This window comes from Herpailurus yagouaroundi, unplaced genomic scaffold (assembly GCF_014898765.1).
Source record: "Herpailurus yagouaroundi ecotype Mexico unplaced genomic scaffold, PumYag 181, whole genome shotgun sequence".
NCBI lineage: Eukaryota > Metazoa > Chordata > Mammalia > Carnivora > Felidae > Herpailurus > Herpailurus yagouaroundi.
The window spans coordinates 2,027,801-2,054,995 of record NW_024412412.1 but is presented as its reverse complement, the minus strand read 5'-3'; the positions used below and the strand labels follow the sequence as shown (position 1 = coordinate 2,054,995).

Sequence of the window (27,195 nt, the reverse complement as noted above, 5' to 3'; positions counted from 1 at the left end):
CCCCACGTCGGGCTCTGTGCTTACAGCTCAGAGCCTGGAGCCTGCTTCTGATTCTGTGTCTCCCTCTTTCTCTACTCTCCCCCGCTCATGCTCTGTCTCTCTCTGTCTCAAAAATAAAGATACACATTTAAAAAAATAAAAAATAAATAAATAAAAAAGATGTTTAAAAATTAAAAAAAAAAAAGAGAGAGAAAGAAAGAAAAGGAATCACAGTGCAAAGCTCTGGTGTTCAGCACAAGCCAGATATAGCCACTCTCTTGGGACACAAGCCACAGAAGAATGTCAGAAACCCATTGCTCAGAAGCAGGAAGTGTGAGTCAGGGGCCTACTGGACTCTGGGAGAAAGGAGAGAAACTTTCAGAGTAAAATAACTGAAGAGACTCTGGAGGGAATGCATTGAGAAAGGTCAACCCGCAGGGGTCTGGTAGAAACATCTGTAAAGACCGCTGGTCACCTAGGAGGTTCTGCATAATGCCTGCCGCATCCGGTTTAAAATCTTCCAGAACTAAAGTGGATTAGCCTTTCCCAAGGCAGCCCCACGGGTGAAACACGCAGACTGTGTGTGCGAGCCCTGTGTGCTTCTGACTGCAGGACTGAGCCAAAGGCCACCCCAGCCACGGGCAAGCGCTCAGATGAGGCAGGGGCTGTGAGGCAGGCGTCTTCTGTGAGCGTGTTATGTTGGAACTTGGAACACTTAGATGCACCATTTCAGGGTCTATGCTATTATTTGTCCTGTTTTGCTTCCAAAATGCTGCTTGCCACCCCCACAGTTGTTTGGAAAGCAGTGCTGTAAAAACTGGCATCCAAACACCCTCCCCAAGGGATTGAACACAGTCCTACTTGGCTTAGGGGAGAAGACCTAAAAAAGTTCCCATCAGGCTCTGGATATCAGCTTTCGATGTGGCCAACTTCTGACTTAGAGCTATTTCTTTTTTTCAAATCCTCTCAAATATCTTGTCAGGCATCAGCGAGGACAAACAGTAAATATTTTTGTCAGAATTCAACAATCTCTTGGATGCGCGATGCGTCCCCAAAGAGAGTACAAAAGATGCTACCTTTCCAAGATCCAGAGCCGCTCCCAAAGAGCACCAAAGACAGACTCAAGGTAAGTCCCTGGAGGGCTGACCTTTGGTAGGACCCTAGGGAGCGCAACCCGAAATTCTGACCAGCCGCATCTAGCAGCAAGTGGCCTGCAACCCACAATTTTGCTCGGTCATATTTTGGGGACCCCTGATATGACTGTTACCAAGCCTCAGGACACAAAACAGGAGAAACAAAACACAATAGCTGTCCCTGGGAGAGGAAGGACTCACCACCAGTGGGTATCTAAAAGCAAACTCACATGTCACAACTCAAAGATCTAACTCTTACAAATGCTTTTTATTTGTTTGTTTGTTTGTTTGTTTCATTGTTTTTGTTGTTTTTTTCCAGCGATCCAAATTTGGAAAGGGACAACATAAAAATTTCCCTCCCTCTCTAGACCAGGTACCACAGATCCGGTACCGGGAGAGCTGACTTTGGTAAAATCCTCACCATTTTCTGGTTTCTGCCAGTTTTCCCAGGAGCCCATCCACAGGCTGTGGAGCAAGTGTCCTACCAGGTCTCATCCTGGTCCCCAGAAACTGTAGAGGAGGAAAAGTAACTTTTCCTCTCCCCTTTATGGCGATACTTGGCTCAGACCCTTTTTCCTCTGGGGTACTTAATGAATATGTGTCCCTAGGTGAGTTCTCCACTGTGGCCACTGTAGTTCAAGATTATCTTTGGTAAGATTCATCTCCTTGTTCAGCTTAAACAAAACAAAACAAAACAAAACAAAAGAACCAAAACTCTTACTCATTGGAAGCCTCACCCTGGACCCAGTGCAGCTTAAGTCAGACCCAGTTTGACCCCAGAGCCAGTTGAGTTTCTAGATCAGGAGCAGTCCAGCCAGGACATAGTCCACTTTCTAAGTTTAGCTCAGTGTGGTTGGACCCGGTCCAGAAAAACAAAGGCTCAGTTGAAGTCTGAAAGTCTTAACGCCAAAGCTGCAGAGTTAGGAGGTGAGGGAGCACCACTCAGCTCCCCTAGAGGTGGTGGGAGAAATCAACTCATGGGGCTCACAGGTGCCTTCGCCTGGCTGCTCCTCAGTCCTTCTGTTCTCTCTGGTACCAGAACTTTAACTTTTGTTAAAAGATAAACTAGGGCCTATTAACATTTTTTATGAGTTTATTTGAGCAAAAAAATGATTCAAATCCGGCAGCATCGACGCTAGAAGGTAGGAGGGTGCCCCAAGGAGTTGCACAAAATGAAAGACTTTTATAGGGACAAGGGAATGGGGACGAGGAAGTCATCTTAGGCAAAAAATGCGTTGGTTCTTACAAGATGACTTTCCTTGAGGGGATGGTTGGAGCCCATCAGGCAGATAACCTGACTAATGCTCATCCTGAGATCCTGATGGGCTGGTTTCTGGTTCCATTTTGGGGACGGCCAAAGTATCATGAAGTTAAGTCTTGGTTTGGTAACAGGACTTAGCGTAAGTGACTCCATTTTGGGCCTGTTGTCTTGATTTTAACACTACCTTATGGATGGATATATATATATATATATATGTATATATATATATATATATATATATCTCATATGTATGATTTTCTTAATGAGAACACACTTCTAGATAATCATAAGTACAACTGTGTTAGTTTTCTAGGGCTACCAAAACAAACTTCTGCAAAATGGGTGGCTTGGGATATAAGTGTGTTGTCTCACACTTCTGGGGCTGGAAGTCTGGAGTGCTGACAGGGCCAAGATCCCCTGAAATCTTCTGAGGAAGGAAGGCTTCCTCCTGCCCCTTCTAGCTACCGATATCCCAGACGTCCCTTGATGGCTCGTGGCCGCATCACCCGGTGCCACATGGCCTTCTCCATGTGTCCATTCACAGTCTCCCTATGGTTGATGCCTGAGTCCACATTCCTCTCTTAATAAGGATTTCAGCCCTATTGAGTTACGGCCCACCTAGTGATCCCATGTGTAACTTGGTTATCTTTGTAAAGACCGTATTCCCGAAAAGGTCATGTCCTCAGGTGCTGGGGGTTAGGATTCCAACAAATGGCTTTTGGGTGGCACACCCCTGAACCCAAAGAGCAAGGATTCTTAATTCTGAAAACAGGAACTTAAAGGTTAAGTTGCACAGCTTTTGCCTGAGACATCTCTGCAAGTGAAAAATAAACGTCTCCTACAAACAGTTTAATTTAATGAACACCTTTCTAACCTTTGCTTGTGTTAAATGGCCGGAAGCAAGAATTATCACTTCTTTCCTAAGATGTACCTGACAACAATTATCCAATTGCTAAATGTTTCTAAATGTTTTCTCTCCCTGCTTTCATTTAACAGGAAACAGTTAGCCAACACATTTGCCTCACTGATGTGCCAGAACTTTTATAATTCGTGGCATAAAATTATCCTACTGAATTACCGAAAGTTAAATATGACAGCTTAAACAAAGATGCATAATTGGCTAAGAAAAGGCCCACCAAAGCATTTTGTCATCCCGTTAATTAAAAGCATGTTTCTGCTCTCTTCCACGCTGATCTTCTGCCTTCGAGCTACCTAAACTCTTTCTTAGGCTTTTCCACCAGGGCCATGTTTCAAAACCTATTATCTGAAAATTACAGTTGAAATGGCCTGTTCCGCCCGCATCCGTTCCCTTCTCCTTGTCTGTATTTAACTCTCTCTCCAGTCTGATTATCCAATTCTGTCAAGCTCTGTGCTTCACAAAACTATATTTATACCTTCAAGGTTATTAAGGCTTATTTTATGTGTCCTCATTTAAACTGACTTTCCCCGACATCCTAGAGGCAAATGTTCTCGGGAGAATGACTCACTTCCAGACACCTGTCTGGCACCCAGATGGGGACAGAGGCACGCTCCAGCGACGGTGCCTCTGGACGGGAGGGACAGGGAGAAGGTGTCTGTTGCCTAGCAACGCTGTCCTCGGGACCACGGGAGGAACGCTTCGGTGCGCAAGGGCGGTTTTAGTCATTCTGCAATCCCAGGGACACAGGAAGCAAAATCGATTCTAGATGCCTGATGCAAATCCCAGAAATACAGGTATGTTTGTAGCTGCAGTGGCTTCGATGGTCGTGCGCCTTGTAAGTGGTGTTGGGCTTGTAGATTGAAAGAACCTGCAAACGGTCAATTGAGTTACGATGGAAATGATCAGACCTTTCTCCCCCTAGCTCTGCAACGTCAAGCCATTTCACGAGATACTAACACACCATGAGTAGGTGAGGGAGGAGTAGTGAAATAGAAGTGTATTTCTCTTATTGAAAGATGGTCTGCAAAGAGAACTAATAGAATCCCCAGTGCTGAGACTGGCTGAGGGTTTGCATGGTCCCTGGGTGTCATTCAGCTGTCACTGGCAGCTGGCGCTTCTCACAATGCCTCAAGATTGCTAAACAGATGAGACATGGGGCACCACCCCCATTGCCCCGTTCACACTTGACTCAAGAACGTGAGTTGAAAGCAAGCACATCAAAAATCTAGAAAGTAATGTAATCACATCAACCGGTTCAAACATAAGCCTTGAAACCCACTGGCTATAAAACTTTTGGTTAATTGTTACATGTATACATGTGTGTATGTATACATATGTGCATGTGTGTGTATACATGTATGTGTGTAGGTATGCATATGTGCATACGTGTGTATACATATGTGTGTATATATTTGTGTGTATGTGTACATGCATGTGTGTGTGTGTTCCATAAAAGAGTTCATTTATGCAAAGTTTGTTTTCACACCTCAAGAATGGCTTCAGCACGAAAGCGGAGTTTACTTCAAAACGGTTCACAAATAATATTTCTCAGATAAACAAATGTCGCTGAATTTGCCTAATTTTGTCCAAGAATGATGGAGTCTGTTTCGCCTTTCCTTTGTAGTGGGCGATGAAATTAAGTGACGCGTTAGGATTTGAATATATTGAACTTATTCAACTGTCCCCGGTACGGATGGATTACCTCCTCTCTTTTTCGTAAGAAGCTAATTTGACAAGAGTGACAAGAGTGACCTGGCCTTCCCATCCGTTTCAAAGAAAGTTAGAGTTCTCCGCAGCCGGTCACGTCCAGTGGCAGGGAGGGCCTTTATCCAGGAGCGCCATTTCACCCTTTGGCGCTCAAAATGCTACACAGTTGGCTCAGCTTGCTTGTGGGTAATCCCCACCTTATAAGCTCGCAGCAACCCCTTAATTCTCTTTGGGGCCCAATGGAGGAAGGGAGGCAGGAGAGCGTCCCTGTGACGAGGACGGCAGCCAGAGCTAACCGGGAAGAAGAGGGCAAAAGGGTAAACCGAGGCTGTGGACCAAACCGCACCCTACCCATCAGTTCCTCTGGTTCTGAGGGTCCATGTACCTTAGCAGGGATCTCAACTCTTCCCTTTTTTCTTCCTGGCCTGTGTCTTCTTCTCTCTGGCTTCAGGAGATCCTGGTACAATAAGATGATGTGGACACCGGAGGCATCTCTGGGCTTTTCAGATCTTTCCACGGCTTTCCTTTCCTTACCCAAGAAGACAAGCTTCTGCTTTTCCTCCTGATTCCCTCTCTAATGGTAGCTAAGGATCCCTTGGGCATGAGGCCATCTGATGTAGAAAATTTAGAAGGCTCCTTTTTTCTCTATTGGGGACCTTCACCTACACATGCACTTCTGAAACAGGCTTTTTTTATTATATATATATATATATATATATATATATATATATATAGGCAGAAAACATTCATCGGAAATATGGTTTACCAAGGTTGGCCTATTTTACTGTGCAGTATTTTCTTACAATAAAGTGGGGAAAAAAATGCCTGTGGTCACCTGAAATTCTTCCCAAGCACTAAAATAAAGCGTCCACTATCCTTCTACTGTAAACTTGGTATTTTCATAAAATTGTACAACACGTCCAACCTCAGGGATAAGTACAAATTAAAAACAGGGGCCTAATTCTCTAGGTTGAAAATAAGGGAAAAGATTTCTGACCTCTACCTTTCCCTCGGGGCTTTATTTTAGAAACCGTCTAGTTGTCGCCACTTTCTACCGTCTTTGAAATCTGGGTAAGTGCTTTTGATAGGTCTCGTCTCCGCTGTAAGAGCCCGGAATGTCTTTCTCAAGGGCCTGAACCGTCTCTGAAAAGAGTTCCTTCATTTCTTATTCTTGTTCCATTCTATTAATGGAAAACAGTTTCACTTAATTATTATTCCGAAAGCCCAATTAAGGGTTTTATCATTTCTAATCAAATCATTGAAATACTAATGGGAATAAAAAGTGGTCTAGCACTTAGGCATTATGTGATCTCTCTAGGCAGGAATGTTCTTTAGTCAAAATTGGGCAGTTCTTTCTCTCAACCTGCTTTCTCTTAAACAATAATGGGCTTAAAATTCTGATTTTATTAGGTAGTTCACCATTGTGGATGGCGTTACAACAGCCGCTTTCTAAATTCAGCGTCTGAGGTCTTCTCCACACTTCTCAACTCTGAGACTCAGAGTTAGGGCTTGTAGGTACATGTAAGATTGTGTTCTGAGCATTTTATTTTATTTTGTTTTATTTTATTTTGTTTTATTTTATTTTATTTTATTTTAATTTTTTAAACGTTTTATTTATTTTTGGGAGAGAGAGAAAGACCGTGAGGGAGGGAGGGGCAGAGAGAGAGGGAGACACAGAATTTGAAGCAGGCTCTGGGCTCCGAGATGTCGGCACAGAGCCCCACGTGGGGCTCGAACTCACGAACCGCGAGATCATGACCTGCGATCATGACCCGAAGTCTGACGTTCAACCAACTGAGCCCCCCAGGTGCCCCGTGTTCTGAGTATTTTAGAGAGACAGCTGTCCAGTTCATCAGATTTTCATCAGAGTGAAGTATCCCTGTTTCTTTTGACAACTGGAACTGCCCTGCTCTACTTGTGACAAGGACCACATCTTATTAATTGTACGTTTTCTTCAATTTCCTCCTGTAAAGAATGTTAGTTGGGAGATCAGAAAGTTGCTCCCCATTTAGGGAAAGGAAATATTCTAATCCTATTCAGCACACTCTGACATGTCTTAAATTTTTAAATGTCTTTATCTATTTGCCTTTCTACCTATCTACCCGTTTATCTGTCTTTAATTCTCCTCCCTCCTCCTTCTCCTCTCTCCCTCCCTCCCTCCCTCTCTGTCTGTCTGTCTGTCTCTCAATCTCTGTGTGTCTCTGTCTCTCTGTCTCCCTCTCTCTCTCACACATACACAGCTCACGTATGTGTCAGAAGATGTTGATGAGATTGCTATTCTATATTATATCATCCCTAAATCTCTGGAGACATCAATCTCGCAAAGATGGTTGCTCTCTTCTTTGAGAGCTTGTAACCCTTCTGGGAAGGCAAGTTGCTTGCTGTTTGGCAGGAATGGGATGTCCCAGGAGCTACTAAAACATAACCACTCTGTTTTTTCTTGAGAAATTTAATCATCAACAAATTGGTTGGTTCAAACCCAGCCACTTGTAGTTCACGTTACAAAATGTTCAAGGCCAATAAATTAAAGTCACAAATGCTCCAGCCTAGGAGTTATTACATAGTGTCACGTCCCCTGGGTGTTTCTGCATCCACTATGCCAAGTTCTTGCTTGCCTTCCTGGGAATTGAGGGCAAAATTGTGTGAATCGATGGGCTTGGATTGATGTGTCTGTGTCATTTAGCTGATAGAAAACCAATCCTGTCTTTAAAATTCTAATATCTGTCATTACGTTTTTCCCAAATGTGATACAACAAATGGGACAGATCTCATAGGTTCGTACTTCCGGTTTCCTGAGATGGAGTTACAGTATTAAAAAGAAGACTAGGAAATGAGCCTAATAATTTAGACTTCTGTAGAGTTCGAGACCAATTTCAGGGAACCTCATATGTGCTGCCCTCCTTTTGAAAATCTGCACTCTGGGGCTCCTGTGTGGTTCAGTGGATAAAGTGTCTGAGTCTTAATTTCTGTGCGGGTCATGATACCAGGGCCATGAGGCTCGAGCCCCACATCAGGCTCCATGCTAAGTCTAGAGACTGCTTGGAATTCTCTCTCCCTCTCTCTCTCTCTGTCTCTCCCCCCACTTTGCCCCTCTCCCTTCCCTGAAATAAATAATAAAAAAACACGTTTTAAAAAATCTGCACTCTGATCTGCACTCCCTAGGACCACAGAATGAAGTTGACACTTGTAGGTTTTCATCCAAGGTCCTTTCCAACTAGTTCTTTTTTTATTGTATTTTTTTATTAATTTTTTTTTAAGTTTTTTCATTTTTGAGTGACAGAGACAGATCACGAGTGGGGAAGGGGCAGAGAGAGAGAGGGAGACAGAATCCGAAGCAGGCTCCAGGCTCCGAGCCGTCAGCACAGAGCCTGACGTGGGACTCAAACCCAGGAACCATGAGATCATGACCTGAGCCGAAGTTGGACGCTCAACCGGCTGAGCCACCTAGGCACCCCTCCAGCTAGTTCTTAAATATGTATCAGATTAAGAACCAAATCGTTTACCTTCTATTGATCCTCCCTTTGCCCCCACCCCCTGCTCTATGGTCTCCTGGAAGCCTTCATGATATTCCAAGCTCATCCTTTCTCTTCATGTTTAGGAAAATTCTAGATTAGTTCTAGTGCCCAGATTTTTAAACTAAGATTTCTTCTGTCTATCTCACTCCCAAGTACTCAAATATTCTCCACACAGAGTAGATAGACAAACAAATATCCATGGTCAACTTTTTTAGTGTATTAAGTGGTAAAGTAAGCATCAGATAACTCTCTATAAGTTTTCTTTCATGTCTATGATCCTGAGACCTTGCCCTTGATCACAAGTTATCTGGCCTCCCACGCCTCATACTGACTTCACCTCTGCCTTCCAGAAAGAACTATTCACATTAGCTGTCATAAGTGATTTAGCTCTAAGAGATAACCAGGGTGATCAGTGCTGAGATACATTCTTTTTTCGAACATTCCAAGTCTCATTCTGAAAAGGTGCAGTGAATAATTCGGGTCACAGAGTTAATGTTGAGAGGCAACCAGTAACAAGGAATGTTAATGTTGAGAGGCAACCGATATCTGGAGGCTTTAAGTTGGGTGAATAATGCTTGAAGAGAAATACAATTTCGTTAGCATAATTATGTAGTAATTATTTATCTGAAGATCTATTTGCAGCTAAACATGACAAGACCCTCTGGTTAGTGTCCGCAGGAAGGTACACGTAGAATCGCAAAATCTGTTCTGAAGTGCTCATCCCTAACCGCGTGCAATCAGTTGACAGCAGCAGAAATAGGATGTGTGTTTCTTTCCTGTTCTTTCCTGTGTTTGAGGTGCCTTTCATGGCAAGTAATCTACAGACGTCTAATGTCTTCTCGGGCTTCGTCCTTTGTTCTCGTAACAAAGTACGTGATTCTAGTAAATTGTGTTGCACAGTTGATGTTTGTCACTGGTGGCGGTCATGTTCTGTGAAGTCACTGCGAAAGTTAGATTAGCAAAGCCTGGACTCCTGGGGTCGATCAAGGCTCCGTTCCTGCACATTCTGGCCACATATTTTCATCGGTGGATTAGTCCACACCCTTGTCTTGTGTGTGTTTCTGTTTAAGGACAACTTCCTTAAGGTATACCGTTGATTCCTTAACACTGAACTGTATAGCTACCAGACTGTAGCTAATGCCTGATAAAACTTACCTCGCTCAATTATTTTCCCCTTGAGGCACACTGCAGCCTCCTTGAACTTCAGGAAAGTAGAGCTACGGCGCCCTGCTTGGAGGACATTTTAAGCAAAGAATGAAAAGAAACCAATGTAAGACCACATAGACCACGAAAACACACTTGTTTGCAGTAGGACAGCTGAAACAAGAAAACAAAGCACTGTCACCTTTTCAACCTTGGCTGGAAACACTTACATCTGGTGACTCAAATCTGTCCTCTCTTGACACGTGTCGAGGGATGGCTGCAAAGCCATGGCGGTATTGGTTTTAGGGTTACGAATCCATTGCAGATCAGGTGAATTCACAAATAGGCAACCTATGAATAACGAGCATCAGCTGTAACTAGGGAACGTCTGTGACCAGATTTTCTATTTGCCCTTGTCCATGCTTCTATATCCATTTTGATCGGGGTTGTCATTGACCATTAGGACAAAATAACGGTGCTGAAACTGTGAATACAGCAGAGTAAGGAGGGAAACTTGGAAGGCGTCCACATAACACAGAGTTAGCAAGAAGTCATTCAGATGAACAGTTAGGATAGTGACTGGGGTCTCAGCACGCTGGTGAGGAATGAGTTGAAAACCTGCGCTTTCCGCAAAGTATAGCTACAAGTTGTCTATCAGACATTAAAGTCAAGATGCCTAGCTGGTGCATTTAGAGCTTCTTAAATACACAAAGTCTGGAGATTAAACGATTTTTTTTTTCCAGTACAATTTTGTGGGCTACCAGTCTGGGCAGCCCTCGGCCAGGCACTTCTGCGCCACTTGGCATTGAATGAGGTCTCACAATGGTATTCAGATGGCAAGAAAGGGTCTGTAGGGTAAATTCTGGTGCCATGGTAAGAATGGATGGGCATCTGGGTTCAGCCAGAAGGGCTTCCCAGAGAGAATTCCTAGAGGCGCACAGACAAATGATACAGATTTCTTATCGTGTAGCCTTGGAAGACCCGGAATGTACTTGACTTAGTCAAGTAGCTCAGAGCAGAAAATAAGAACCAGTTTCTAAGGGAGGAGGGACAATTCAAATCTATCTCTCAAATGCAGGAGTAGCAAAAGTACCACACCTTATTTGGTTGCTCTTTCTACCTATGATTTAAAATACCTGTAATGGGGCGCCTGGGTGGCTCAGTTGGTTAAGCATCCGACTTCGGCTCAGGTCACGATCTCACAGTCCGTGAGTTTGAGCCCCACGTCAGGCTCTGGGCTGATGGCTCGGAGCCTGGAGCCTGCTTCCGATTCTGTGTCTCCCTCTCTCTCTGCCCCTCCCCCGTTCATGCTATGTCTCTCTCTGTCTCAAAAATAAACGTTAAAAAAAAATTTAAATAAAATACCTGTAGTTAGCATATCATGCTTCTGTTGACTTATACATCTGAAGCTAATTGTTGGGCAATACATTTATTTTAATGTTTTTAAATTAGCTCACACTTGTTTGCTGATTTGTGTTTATTCACCTAATCTAGTCACCTAGTATAAAATAGAAACTATAAAAGGAAGGGAAATGCACTTTGTGATATGCAAATACATTACCATTTCCTTAGAAAAGCCTAGAAAGAATACATAACATAACAGGCTTGGCACCATTTAGAGAAGATTTTTAATTCACACGTGTTATTTATCACTATTGTAATGGATAGTTAATTGAATTTCAATATTTTATTTATTGATATAAAGGTGAAAGTCAGATCAAAACATTTAGACCACATTTTGTTTTTTTGTTTTGTTTTGTTTTTGTTTTTAACTTCTACTACCGATTCAAGCTGTGAATACTAAAAAAAAAAAAAAAAAAAAAAAAATCAATGTTTTAAATGAAATGGGTTACTCTAGACACTAACTTCTTTAAAAATGTTTGGTGTCGGGGCGCCTGGGTGGTGCAGTCGGTTAAGCGTCTGACTTCGGCTCAGGTCACGATCTCGTGGTATGTGGGTTCGAGCCCCGCGTCGGGCTCTGTGCTGACAGCTCAGAGCCTGGAGCCTGTTTCAGATTCTGTGTCTCCCTCTCTCTGTGACCCTCCCCCGTTCATGCTCTGTGTCTCTCTGTCTCAAAAATAAATAAACGTTAAAAAAAATGTTTGGTGTCATATATTTTTTATAAACTATATGGTGTTAACAACTCAATATCTGGAGGCTTTAATAATCGGATCCGAAATATTCAGCTGAATTTTAAATTATTGTCAATATTAGATAACTACATGTTGTAGTAACAATGAATTAACTGGGAGGAATTCTTGAATCTTCTAAAGGGTTTTCAGGCATGGAGGGAAAAATAATAAATTAACTGCATGAGAAAAGATAAAGTTAACCGAAAGAGAAGTGAGCAAGCAAGACCAATTTTTACTGTAAACCAGTGTGTTTGCTGCAATCCGGGACCATCCGCAAGTAGCAACCAGATCCATGAGTTGTTGTTGTTTTTTTCTTCATCATTCAACTTTCTCCCATTGATAGATGCCAGGTATGGAGGATACTTCGTTTGAAACCCTAGGAATACACTTCAATAAAGGATGCATGAAACATTAATAGAAAGATAGTCAAAACAGTAGAGAATAACTTTGGTTTCTATCATGACAATCTCTCTCACCACCACAAGTTTTCCTATCTTGTCTTTCTAGTTTTGGATGTTTGGAAAAGCAATCTACTCTTACTGAAAATGCAAACCTTGTAGAATTATGGAATATGCAAAGTGTATGATATCTGTCCTTCTCTGATTGACTTGTTTCACTCAGCATGTTACCCTCCGGTTCCATCCACATTGCCGCAAATGGCAAGATTCCATTCTTTCTCGTTGCCAAGTAATATTCCATTTATACATAAACCACATCTTTATGCATTCCTCAGTTGATGGACATTTGGGCTCTTTCCATAACTTGGCTGTTGTTGAAAGTGCTGCTGTAAACATTGGAGTTGACAACTCAGGAAACAACAGGTGCTGGTGAGGATGTGGAGACACGGGAACCCTCTTGCACTGTTTGGTGGGAATGCAAATGGGTACAGCCGCTCTGGAGAAGAGTGGGGAGGTTCCTCAAAAAATCAAAAATAGAATTACCCTACGACCCAGCAATAGACCTACTAGGAATTTACCCAAAGGATACAGGAGCGCTGATGCATAGGCGCACATGTATCCCCAAATTGCTTTTCAAAGCTCATTTTGTTATTTTTGGACAAAGATAAATGGAGGAGGGGCAGAGAGAGAGGGAGAGAGCGAGAATCCCGACAAGCTCCATGCTCACAGCACAGAGCCCAACACGGGGCTTGAACTCACAAACCATGAGATCATGACCTGAGCCGAAGTTGGACAGTTAACTGGCCGAGCCACCCATGCGTCCCCAAATTTTTCAGGAAAAACTGTTGTGTCATACTTCTTACAGCCTTAACTTTACATGAAGGTCTAAAATAGACATAATCTAAGCTCCGTGTTTTAAGGATAAACGTAGCGGTGATAAAAGTATCTTTATTAAAAAGCAAAGAACAGACTTAAAAGTCAGGATATCAGTCACTTTTAAGGGGAGAGGAATGAGAGATCAGAATGGAGACTGATGTAGGATATTCACACTTTTTATGAGTACGTAAGTGCTTATAATTATTCATTATGCTCTATAGGTATGCACTCTTCTGCATGTGGCTTGCATGTCGTATCTTCTTAAATTCCATGTTCCCCATCAGGTTACAAGCTTCTAGGTTTTTTTTCTACTTTTAGCCCTTGGCTCAAGCATCTTAAACTATTGCCTGATTTTCACATCTCAACAACACACTGTATCAGAATCACTGAAGCCTTGGTCGTCTGGAAAGAGAAAAAGATGCTCCTGACCCTCTAGGTAAAAACCTAAAGAAACGAAAACACACACACCAAGGGTGTGTGTGTCGGGTTGAAGCCTAAGCAGTTAGTAGACAAGAGCTACTCAGACTGAATACAGACGGACGGAAGCTTCCATTTCTTTCCATTTCTAAAGTTCCCTTTTACATTGAACGTCAATAGTATTTGTCTTCTGTTAAGAGAGATTTACTTTGGAACTCCCATTTGTGAAACGCTTTGCACAGAAATTTCCGTAACCTCCGCAATGCACAGTCTGGCTTTCCGAGAGGCAATGAAGAATCTCAGAAGGCACAGTCAAATCAACGACACGACTTTATCGATCTTTTATCCTTTACCCAAAAAGATCCAGCTGAAATATTTTGACAGATGGGGGAGCTCTGCACAGCAGTCTCTGTGCTGCACCAGGTGCTGACTCAGGGAACACACTAGCACATTTTAAACAGAGCACACGAATGTTGACTGGGCACCTGGGGGGGGGGGGGGGGGGCCCAGTCGGTTAAGCGTCTGACTCTTGGTTCCAGCTCAGGTCATGATCTCACGGTGTGTGAGATCGAGCCCCGCGGCGGGCTCTGCGCTGACCGTAGGAAGCCTGCTTGGGATTCTCTCTTTCGCTCTCTGTCTGCCTCTCCTCTGCTCTCTCTCTTTCTCTCTCAAAAATAAATAAAAACTTAAAAAATTTAAGAAAAAGAGCACACTAACATTGATTATTTAAGTACACGTTGCCTTTCGATGCCCACCCCAGGGTGTGATATGCTCAAAAGAGAGGAGGAACAGAGTGAGCGTGCATTTTTGCCTCAGGTGGGCCTGAGCCACCCCACGTGCCAGCAACATAATCCTGAAGAAGCCACGTAGTCCCTTTTTCTCTCTGTTAAAGTGACATATTGCCACTTGACTTACAACATTGTCGCCAACTTGCACGCAAGCATGCCTATAAAGTACACAGTGCTTTGGGCACGTGTGAAGTGACAAAGGACAGGGGGACACACGTAAGCTCATATTCCTTCCGTGTTGGGTCCCATTGACAAGGCAGGTGCGATGCAACCCGTGTTTTCCCGTAAGTGGACTTCTTGGGCGTCCCCGAGCCTTCTGGTTGCTTCACAAAACCGTGACCAAATTCAACCGTGCCTCGTTAGGCTACAAGTAGATTATCAACCCAGGGCCTGAGAGGATGTAATTGTTTCAGAAACGCAATATGCTGTTTTACTAAAGCATCCTAAAAAGTGTTCCAGACATGGAGGAAACGGCACGTAAAATGGATTCTTGTCTTTGTTATTTAATGCACTGGTGTTGACAGGTGGGCTTTGGGAGTTAGATGTTTAAGTGGGTCACTGAGTCACCCCATGGTAATAAAAAAAATAAAGTAGACCTTCTTAGTTTCATACTGAGCATAATGACTCCCTTATCTTACCAGCTAGATTAAACATATCCTGCCGTCAGCTTGTCAATTATAATGTGTGTATTAGAGAATGAGAGATCCTTCAGGGCATTGTTTCTTATGGTACAAAAATTGAACTTGATTTTACTTGCTAATTATCTGCCTCTCTGACTAGTATGTAAGATCCACGAGTCCGTGACCCTCGTCTGTTTTGTTTACTTAAACGGTGCTTGGTACATAATAAATATGCAATCAATTTATTTTAAAACATTTGAATGAATGAAGGCTTTCACCTGGAAAGTGAATGGGATATTTGATCTTTGAGAGCACATATCCCCGAGGCATGCATTGGAAAGAAAATGTATTGAATCCTTTCTCTTCCAGATAGGTTAAATTTTTTTTCTGTGAATATAGAACAGTTTTCTTTTCCAGTTATTCATTGCTGTTGGTAGTTTAAAGGAGACCCTTCTGCAGAGGGCTTTTCAATTATAACCTACGCAGGACACGCCTTTTATACCAGGGATTAAAATAGATGAAAGAAGGGATAGAATAAAGCATAACTGAGAGTTTTCTCTAGGTTGGATAGTTGGAGAATATTCAGAGGTTCCTGGGTGATGAGGAGAATGTGCTAGATGAGGGGAAATGAGGTGAGGGAGGGGCTGGTGCAAATGTATGACCTTACGTTCACGGAGGAAAACCCACTTACTCGTCTGGGAGTGCAGTCAGTAAAAGAGGAGAGTGTTTTACAAGGGGTCAAATTTTACTTATTTTTTGTTTTTGTCTTTGCTTTGGCAATCGAGGCCCAGAAATGTTATCCTTCATCTTAAGTCTTTGGGGTATTTTAAACAGGGTACTGCCACTATCACTTTTAAATACTTTTAAAGAGATCGCTCTGGCCCCTTGTGTGGACAATGGATTTCAAAGAGGATATAGTGGGTGTAAGATGAGGATTTAGGGGACTGTTGGATCAGTTCAGGGATTATAAGGATCTGAAGCAGTGTGGAGTTCAAGAAAGTAAACATACCGGGATGTGTTTTGTAGGTGGAATGGACAGGAATCGTGGGTTGAATGAGGAAATACAAAACTCAGAGCCGACTCTGTAATTTTTAGCTTAAGCTGTTGAATTGCTTCTCCGGCGACATTATAGGTCTGGAGAAGCATGGAGACAACACGGGATTCAAGAGTGGTGGGAATTAAGTCTGTGTTGAGAGCTCCTAGTGTTGATGCGGCCACTGGAGGAGCGTGAGGTGGCAGCACATCTGGACGTAAGGAGTCACTGGCATGGGTGGCATCTAAGTGATGCCACCACGCAGGTCGCACTGCGGGCAACATGCAAGTTAGAGTGAGAAAGCGCCCTGAAGGCCCCAGGGACACTAGCATTTCACTGTTGAGCTGCCAGGCAGGGGTTCCGAAGGCAGGCGGAGAAGGAAAAAGGAAAAGCCAATTAAAGCAGAGCATTAAAAAAGCAGAGTGGTTACCCGGTGGCGTGCCACTCTGCCTCCCGGGTAGAAGCAGCCACCCATCGTCTGATCTGAAGATGAGAAGGATGTCCGGGACCTGAGAGGTTTGGTCTTACCCGGATGGTGAGAGGCGAAGCCAGATTTGGATGGTTTGAGGGGAAAATATGGAGTAAGGAAGGAAAACAGACCAAAGATAACTCTTCTGATATGTTCTGATTGGAGGAGAACAAAAGATGAGACCCCTCTCGGCAGCAAGATGAGGTGGCAAAGGGGGCGCCTGGGGGGCTCCGTCGGTTAAGTGTCCCACTTCAGCTCAGGCCATGATCTCACGGTCTGTGGGTTCGAGCCCGTATCGGGCTCTGTGCTGACAGCTCAGAGCCTGGGACCTGCTTCGGATTCTGTGCCTCCCTCTCTCTCTGCCCCTCCCCCGCTCACGCTCTGCCTCTCCCTGTCTCTCAAAAGTAAATAAACATTAAAACATTTTTTTTTTAAAGACAGGGTGGTAAGGGTCTGGTTGCACAAGGTAGCTGGTGATGGGGTTGCAGCACCTCGGGTTTTGCCGCGCCATTAAAACGGGCAAAGCTCATCCAGAAACGTACCTAGAGACAAGGTGCAATCTGGGCACCCCGCGGCCAGCCCAGCTGGCGGGTCGACATCACAGATCTTCTCCTTCCTCTTTCACCGCTTGCTTTACTGAGCCATCCATTGAATCCGCCTCATCTGACACTCCACCTTCCCCTCGCAGCACGGTGTCCCAACGGTTATTCAACTCGAAATCTGCCAGAGACATGGGATGCGGTACCTCCGGGAGCAAGCGAGGCCGCCCTCGATGTGACTGCCATCAGGTTCTTACTACGAAGCTCAAGTCACCCTCAGTACCTTTCATTTTTGCACCGGACTGAGTGACTCAGAACACAGGGAATCCCTGTCCGACATAGCCGCCCTTCAGATATTAGAACGCTGCCGTTTTGTCTTCTGGAGGTTACTTTTCTTCCAGTTTGTATATTCCATCTTACAAATATACACTCCTGCACAGGGTGACTCCTCTCGGCTCTTCTGTCAGGGTGCTGGCCTCGCTCCTGCCGGCCTCCTCAGCGGGTGTAACGCTCATGGCAAACTTCAGAAACCTCAAGGGACCGACCAGTGCGCTTCGGATGTCCCCCTACAAACCCTACACACAACAGAAGCTGTAGAAATGGAGGGAACGCAGCTTTTTAAAATATTTATAAGCAATCGATGCATTAATTTCTAGAAAGGTCTGGCAGGTCTTTCAAGGTTTGGAAGCTAATAGAAAAAGTATACAACTCTGCCCTCAATAAATTAAAAACAGGATTACCATGTGACCTAGTAATTCTCGTATTGAGTGTCCATACGAAGAACACAAAAACACTTTTTGGAACAGATATACGCAGTCCTGTTTGCTGTGGCGTTATTTACAACAGGTAAATAACATCCACAGATAAAGGGATAACGAAGACATGGTATACTTAAGGAGTATTACTCAACCATAAAAGAGAAAAAGAAAAAGCTCTTGCCATTTGCAACGACAAGGAAGGACCCTGGGGGTATAACGCTAAGTGAAATTAACCGGGCAGAGAAAGACAGATACCGTATGATTTCACTCCCGTGTAGAAGATAAGAAACAAAGCAAATGAACAAACAAGGAAAAGAAGAGCCAACCCCCCTCCCTTAACTCTAGGAACAAACTGATGGTTGCCAGAGGGGAGGTGCATCCGGGCTAGTGAAACAGGTAGAAGGGATCAAGAATCCGCTTACCGTGATGAGCACTGGGGAATGTATGGAATTGTTGAACCACTAAATTGTACACCTGGAACTAATATAGTACTGTATATGAATTATACTGCAGTGAATACAACAAAAGTGATTTTAAATCTGTATAACTCCTAGAGCGCAGAAACTTTTAATCTTAAAATGTTAAAATAATAATCTGCAACTCTGCCGGATTCCCTGGCCGACAAGGTTTGCATCCTGCAGTGTCTGCAGAGTGTGGCCCAATCCTTAAGCATGGGCCAGACACAAGGAGGCAGTTGCTGGGCCCCTGGACTGGGGAACTGATGGGTAAGGGATAACGTGTGTGATGGCGTGTTGGGACTGTCTGTTGACAAGTATTCAGTTGCTATACTTTTGTACGTAATGTAAGAGAATCAATTTATTAATTTTTTTTCTGTGTCAAACACACATTTTGAGAACAGTGATAATATGTCAGAGAAGCATGCCAAGAAAGAGCAGACCTGTCCCATAATACAAGGATGGCCTAGAAGGAAATCACCCCAGGGACGAGAGCTGTTCCAGATTTTGTGCTTAGGGAATATTTTTCTCCGGCATGAGATTGAGAAGTACGCTAGGTAATATGTAACGCTGACTCAACTTTGGGACAGTTTGTAGATTGTAAGAACACAATTGTGTGGCATTTTGCAAACTCCAGGCAGTTGTATCAGGTGAAACCAATGGTGAGTAGGCACACGTCATGGGCCAGAGTGCGTCTATATATATACCAGTAGTCTACACTGGGAGGCATTGTAAATGGAGAACAGTTTTAGCAGGGCAAACGAGTCCCAATAAATGGGAATAAGTAGTGGCGACATTGTCATAGTTAATGCTTTTTAAAAAATATGGTGAATAGAAGGAAATTAGAAGGAACATTAGAAAAATATTTATGTTCCATTACTATGAAATCTACAAACAATTAGTGAATGTGGTTTTTGTAGGTCGCACTGTATGTATGTATTTTGGGGACACACAGAAAATTCGTTCTACTGCCCATGGAATCCTCGTAAATTGCGTGTACAATTTTGGCAGGAATATTCAAACATTGCTGAAGATACAAAAGGACAATTAATTGAAAAGGAATTGGCCTAATTAACATAATGTCTGTTCAACCTTAGTAAAATTTGCATAACTGATAATTAAACAGTAATAAAATATCATCTCTGGACTATTAATTTTTTTAATATGAAAAGATAATGTCCTCTCTGGAAAGTTGTGGAAAAATGCTCATTCTCCTACCATCTTAATGGAAGTATAAAACGATACTGCATTTATAATGGCATTTTGGTGATGGCTAGTGAAATAGTAAAATTATCTTACATTTGTTTCCGACAATTTATCTTGTACAAATATTTCCTCAGGCCTAAATACACACACACACACACACACACACACACACACACACACACACAAAAGGAGGCAACATTTTTCTATTAGTGGCATAAGAATAAATCAAACAATGTGGTACAGACACAAAAACAGATAAGTGGATCAATAGAACAGAACAGGAAATCCAGAAATGGACCCCAAATGTGTGGGCAATTAATTTTTGACAAAGCAGAAAAGAATAATCAATGGAAAAAAAGACAGTGTCTTCAGCAAACGCTGCTGGGAAAACTGGACAGCGATGTGCAGAAAAATGAACCTGGACAGCTTTCTAACACCATACACAAAAATAAACTCAAAATGGATAAAAAACATAAATGTGAGACAGGAAACCATCAAAATCCTAGAGGAGAAAACAGGAAGCAAGCTCTCTGACCTCAGCCACGGCAACTTCTTACTCAACATGTCTCTGGAGGCAAGGGAAACAAAAGCAAAAACAAACTAGTGGGACCTCATCCAGATAAAAAGCGTCTGCACAGCAAAGGAAACAATCAACAAAACTAAAAGGCAACCAAGGCAATGGGAGAAGACATTTGCAAATGACATATCGGAGGAAGGGTTAGTATCCAAAAATCTATAAAGAACTTACCAAACTCAACATCCAAAAGACATCCAGGGAAGAAATGGGCAGAAGACATGAACAGACACTTCTCCAAAGAAGACATCCAGATGGCCAACCGACACATGAAAAAAATGCTCAACATCTCTCATCATCAGGGAAATACAAATCAAAACCACGAGGAGATACCACCTCACACCTGTCAGAGTGGCTAAAATTAACCATTCAGGAAACAACAGGTGTTGGTGAGGATGAGGAGAAAGGGGAACCCGCTGGCACTGCTGGTGGGAATGAAAATTGGTGCAGCTTCTCTGGAAAACAGTATGGAGATTATTCAAAAAAATGAAAAATAGAACCACCCTATGACCCAGCAACTGCACGACTAGGTATTTATCCAGAGGATACAAGAATGTTGATTCAAAGGAGCCCGTGTACCCCAATGTTTATAGCAACACTCTCAACAATATCCAAATTATGGTAAGAGCCCAAATTTCCATCAGCTGATGAACGGATAAAGAAGATGTGGTGTATATCCACCATGGAATATTACTCAGTGATGAAAAAGAATGAAATCTTGCCATTTGCAACAACATGGAAGGAACTAGAGGGTATTATGCTAAGTGAAATTAGTCAGTCAAAGACAGATATCATATGACTTCACTCATATGTGGAATTTAAGAAACAAAACAGATGAACATACAACACACTGTGCTCATCCCAACAAGTGCCCTCCTCCGTGCCCATCACTTATACAATTCTTGTTTGGATTTTGTAATGTTTGAATTTGGATAGCTCTCTACATTCTATTCTGGAAAAATATAAGAATATTATCAAACTCTAGGGATTCCTGGAAGAATAAATTAGTATGTTGCTATTTCTATTGAAGGTACGTGTGAGACAAGGTGCGCGCACCCCTGACCGGCTTGGTTTTCTCCTTTGTCGCTCTCATCTCTCACTTCTCCCATCCAGAAACCTGGGAATTTGGCCCGGCTGCTCTGCCCTGCTCCTGGTTCATAAAATCTGACTTGTGCGAGCCCTCCTCCTTATCTGCAGGGGGGCCCTGCTTCCCTTAGCGTGCCGTGCTGTCTGCAGGGCCATGGGTGGCAGATTATCGTGGACACCTCTCCACTGGGGCACCTTAGCATTTCATGTCACTGACATCAATTCGCACACCTCCTTCAGAACAAGCAATGACAGCCAAGCCTGATTCGGAGGCCAGGGTCTGCTCAGAGCTACATCTGCTTTGCTGCAAAGTCAAAACGCTGTTGAATTTCCCCAGCCAGGGAAACCACAAAGGTTCAATTGCGTATGTTTTTTTGAATGTTTATTTGTTTTTGAGAGAGAGTGGGGGCGGGGAAAGGGCAGAGAGAGAAGGAGACCCAGAATCCGAAGCAGGCTCCAGGCTCTGAGCTGTCAGCACAGAGCCCGACGTGGGACTTGAACCCAAAGACTGTGAGATCACGACCTGAGCTGAAGTCAGACATTCAACCTACTGAGCCACCCAGGCGCCCCTCATTTCTTGTCTAATTTCCATAGCACGATCCTTGGTTCACCCTTGATGAACATGCAATAGATTTTTGGTAGAGGTTCCTCTGGTAGAGGTCCCAAATCTAAAAGAGGTCCCAAAATAGGAAGAAGTTACTATTTCTCATTTCATAATTTAATAAAACATGAAAATCAGTTTTTACTTTTACTTTTTGCAAGGCTTTGTGAATAACCACTCTCTGCTTAGACTATTGGCCAAGTAGGTCTGGTCTCTCCCTAGACTGCCCCATAGCTGCTCCAAACAATACTGCTTGGAAAGATTAGATCTACCTCAAACTTGGTCCTTCTTTTTGTCCTTGAATGCGTGCGTTCATGGTTTGATAACTCCAACACATACTCTTTCTCTTTCTGTGGATTATTATTATTTTATTGCTATTTTTCTGACATGTCACTTTCCTATCTAGATTTTTCTCGGTGAAAGGAAGCGTGTCTATGCTGTGGAACACTCCCACGAACACATACACATACTCTTCAAGTGCACCTGGAAGATTCCCTAAGGTAGATCATATTTTGAGCCACACAATACCTGGGCCAAAAGAAACCACAAGACAAATTAAAGGTCACTAGAGAAGATCGGTAATGCCAACATCTGATTTTCTGAAAAGATCAACAAAAATGAGAAACTTCCAATCAGAGTAAGAGAGAAGACACAAAGTACCAATAACGCGAATGAAAGATACCATATCACTCAGGATTCTACAGATGTTTAAAAGACAGGAGGAAGTGTCTAATTTAGATTCTAAATAGGTGACATAGAAAATTATTCTTGAAAAATGATCCCAGTTGAGCAAGAAAAAGGAGATGGCACGAATAACTCTTTGTCTGTTGATGATTTTTTTGCAGTGACACAGCTTCCCGCGAAGACTGTGCCAGTCACAGTTACAGTACGGAATTCGATCTAACATTTCAAGAATGGAGCGATACCAAGTCTCCACAAACTCTTCCAGAAAAGTAGAAGGCAACTTGAACAGTCACAACCCAAGGGGACTGCAGAAGCAGAATGTGGGGGCTGGGTGTAATTTGGAGTTAGCCTTTTGCAAACCAATGTAGAATGGTGTGTGTGTGTGTGTGTGTGTGTGTGTCCTTAAAGCACATGCTGGCCTCTCTGTGTCCTTTATGAACCCCAGCCTCTGGACGTGGAGATAAGTGATGGACACTTTTGGTAGGAATCACTGGACAGGTAGAGCTTAGCCTTATCCTCCCTCCATGGGGAACTGACTTGTCCACAGCAAGTGAGGGCTCTCATCTGTGGCCCCAAGCTGTAAACTGCAAAGCGGTGCGTTCCTTCTGGGGGAAGCTTGTCCTGATCTAGCACGGCTCTAAGTGGTCATCAGTTTGCATACTTTGGGGGTTCCGTATTCGTGTGCCCACCTTTCGTACAGAAGTAACTAAGCCACGATTGGTACTGAAGGTGGATCATGTGCTTCTATATTTACTTGTGTTTTTTTCTTGAAATGTTTATTTCTTTTGAAAGGAGAGAGAGACAGAGTCAGACAGCCGGCCAGACAGAATCTGAAGCAGGCTTCAGGCTCTGAGCTGTCAGCACAGAGCCTGACCAGGGACTTGAACTCAGAAACTGAACCATGAGACCATGACTTGAGCCAAACAAAGCCAGATGCTTACCCGACTGTGCCACCCAGGAGAACACCCAAGCTGTTTGGGACTTGGGTACATCTGACTGCAGGAGTGATGTGGGACTGAGGACACGTATGCAGGTAGGTGGAGTGTTCAGAAGGAGTGCCTCTTCGAGAACAAGGACAAGGAGCAACGCTGGCATGCACAAAACAAAGGATACCCAGACATCAGCATCCTGGGGAGGACGCGCTAAGAAGAACGAGGGAGATTCTACTGCAAACAGGGGTGGTGAGGAACTGAAAAGCCTGACCTTGGAGCTGAGGTTTGAGAACAGAGGACTCCAAATCAAATGTTAATAAACAGGAGATCAAGGTCCCTCAATAGAGTTCTCTCACAGAATACAGTAAAATAATGTCAATAGGTGAGTGAAGTTTTATGTCCATTCTAAAATGGAATTATCTCCCTGGGACCTTGGCATTAACCTTTCGAATAAAAATATGCTGTTGCTGTTGGCAGCTCGGCTTTCCTGGGTACTTGTTTATCACACAGCTTTGGGAATTCTTTTTTTTTGGTACCTGGGGAAACGAATTTAACCAATATTTCTACCTTTTTTCTTTTTTTTTTTCTCTTTTGAAAACTTGCTGTGTATTTATGGTTTAGCCTTTCAATCTCTCATTCCTCTTGTAAAATTTGTACCACGACACTGAGGCCACGTATCAAATCCAGCCGTGTCTAAATTTCCATTGTTCAAACTAGCACTCTTTAACACCGGAGCCATAAATGCTTTATTGCTCTGGTGAATTAAAAAATATCCTTGAGGCTTGGTTGAGCTGGTGACATCCTGCGGACATCAATTTACGGCGATAGCCAAAACAAAGGGGAAAAATATCTCTGAGGAGGGGCACTTAAAAGTCTTTTCTCTGCCCTGCTCCATTTTGATAGGCAATAAAAGTATTTTCTGGAAAGCAATAAAACAATGCAAATAAAATGTTTTAATTTCTTACATTTAAAAAGTTTTCGCTTTTAAGTTTTAAGGATACTTCACATGGGACCTACCCTCTTAGTAGTTTTTTAAATGTGCGGTTGAGTATTGTTCACTATAGACACACTGCCGTACTGCAGACGTCTGGACTCATTCATCTTGCATAACTAAAAATGTATACCCTTGATTAGCAGCTCACTATTTCCTTTCCCCCCAACCCCTGGCAACCACAATCCTGTCCTCGGCTTCTACCGAGTTTGGCCATGTCAGATACCTCACGCGGATGGAGTCATGCAGTGTTTGACCTTCTGAGACTGGCTCGTTTCACTTAGCATCGTGTCTTCTAGCTTCCCCCCATGCTCTTGCATATTGCAGGCTTTCCCTCTTTTTTAAGAAGGAAGGCTGAAAAATATTCTGGTGTGTATGTATATGACATTTTCCTGTCCATTTCTTGGTCAATAAGCCATTTAAGTTGTTGCCGTATCTCGGCTATTGTAAGTTTGCTGCAATCAACATGGGAGGGCTAGTATCTCTTCAAGATCTTGATGGTAACCTCTTCTGGGTAAGTACCCAGAAGCGGGGCAGTTGGGTCACATGGCAGTTCTAGTTTTAATTTTTTTGAGGAATCTCCATAGTAACTTCCATAATGGTTACACCGTTTTGCATCCCATTAACCGTATACAAGAATTCCAATTAAAATGGACGCAACAGCAAGGATTTAAAGTTCATGGGTCTGCTTATACATGGATTTGTTTTTCATTTTTTTTGTCTTAGACAGAGCAGGGGGGAAGGGCAGAGAGAGACAGAGAGAGAGAGAGAGAGAGAGAGAGAGTTTTAATCAGACGCCACGCTCAGCATGGAGCCCAACATGGGGCTCGATCCCATGACCCTGGGATCATGACCTGAGCTGTAATCAAGAGTTTGATGCCCCACCGACTGAGCCACCCAGGCGCCCCAACGTGGATTCTTTTGGATAAATACAGTACAGTAAAACCTTGGGTGGCGAGTAACTTGTTCTTCGAATGTTGCACAAGACGAGCAAACGTTTCTAATAAATTTTAACTTGATAAACGAGTGATGTTTTGCAATACGAGTAGTACGTGACGCCCAATGTCACATGATCACAGCTGAGTCAATGGTTCTTGAAATTTGCTTTCATATACAATTGTTTGGGATTATAAGCATGTTTTCAGGAAAAAAATTACCCTCGCAAACCAAGGTTTTACTGTATAGTACTGTTAGTGTATTTTCTGTTCCTCAAGGATTTCTTAACATTTTCTTTTCTCTAGCTTACTGTATTGTAAGAATGCAATACATAATCCATATAACACACAAGTATGTGTTAATTGACCACATCATTGGTAAGGTTTCTAGTTAGCAGTAGGCTGTTAGTAATTGAGTTTGGGGAGAATCAAAGGTTATATGCAGATTTTTGACTACACTGGGTTGGGAGTCAGTACCCCTAATCCCCACGTTGTTCAAGGGTCAGCTGTATTCCACATCCAGGCCAACACTTGTCTCTTTCTTTTCTCCTCTTTTCTTTCTTCCTTCCTTCCTCCCTCCCTTCCTTCCTTCCTTCCTTCCTTCCTTCTTTCCTTCCTTCCTCCCTTCCTTCCTTCCTTCCTTCCTTCCTTCCTTCCTTCATTTTCTTTCTTTCTTTCTTTCTTTCTTTCTTTCTTTCTTTCTTTCTCTTTCTTTCATATCGGCCACCCTAACAGGTGAGAGGTGCTATCTCATTGTAGTTTTGATACGCATTTCCCCAATAATTAGCGACATTGAGCACCTTTTCATACGTCTTGTTAGCCATCTGTGTATTATTTGGAAAAATGTTTATTCAAGTCAGTAGTCCATTTTTTAATTGGGTTACGAGTTTTTTTGCTAGAGTTTCAGAAGTGCCTTATGTATTTTCAAATTTAGCCACTTATGAGATACAGGGTTTGCAATTTTTTTCCATTCCGTTTCACAGCATTGACTTTTCTCCCTTGCTCTTCTGAAGACTTTTGGTTCATGGTCTTTCCATTTTCTTTTTCCTTTTGTTGCTTGTGCTGGCTTCATATCCATGAAATCATTGTCAAGACCGAAGTCACCAGAACTTCTTTTCTAGAAATTTTGTAGTTTCTGCTGTTATGCTTTAATTTTCAACCCATTTTGAGTGCATTTTTGTGCATGGCGTAAGTTAAGGGTCCAAATCCATTCTTTTACATGTGGGTGTCCAATTTCCCAGCACCATTTACTCAAAGACTTCCCTTTCCCCACTGTGTATTCTTGGCACCTTCTTCATTGAGCACATATATGGAGGTGTATTTCTGAGCTCTCTGTTCTGTCCCGTTGGTCTATATGTCTGTCTTTATGCCCGTAACACAGTTTTTTTTTTCCTTTTTAATGTTATTTATTTTTGAGAGAGAGAGACAGAGTGCAAGTGGGGGAGGGGGAGACAGGGAGGGAGACACAGAATCCAAAGCAGGCTGTAGGCTCCAATCTCTGAGCTGCCAGCACAGAGCCCGATGCCGGGCTCAAACCCACAGCCAGTGAGATAGTGACCTGAGCCAAGGTCCGATGCTCGCTGGACTGAGTCACCCAGGCGCCCCTACCAGTAATACAGGTTTAATTATTGTAGCTTTGTAGTACATTTTGCAAGCAGAAGGTGTGATTCCTCCGGCTTCATTTTTTTTTCTTTCTCAAGATTGTTTTGGCTATTCAGGGCCTTTTGTGACTCCATATGAATTTTCTGGTTTTTTTTTTTTTTTTTTTCCTAACTCAGTAAGAAATGCTATTAGGATTTTGATAGGAATCAACATTGAATCAGTTGATCACTCAGGGTAGTCACATCTTAATAGTAGTAAGTCTTCTACCCCATTCAACAAAGGATATCTTTCCATTTGTTTGTGTCTTGTAGTTGTCAGTGTTCAAATCTTCCCTTTCTTAGTTAAGCTTACATCGAAGTATTTTATTCTTTTTGGTGCTATTGTAAATGGATTGTTTTCTTTATTTTCTTTTCAGACACTTTCTTCTTAGGACACAGACACG

At 42.9% G+C, this 27,195-nt stretch overlaps 1 long non-coding RNA gene across 1 annotated transcript; it reads left to right on the top strand.

Moving 5' to 3' along the window:
- Positions 1-4,703: 4,703 nt before the first annotated feature.
- On the top strand, positions 4,704-25,288 carry LOC121039944 (uncharacterized). Its single transcript, XR_005795053.1, has 3 exons — positions 4,704-4,714; positions 19,604-19,607; positions 25,157-25,288. It is a non-coding gene; the product is annotated as an uncharacterized LOC121039944 (long non-coding RNA).
- The last annotated feature ends 1,907 nt before the right edge of the window (positions 25,289-27,195 follow it).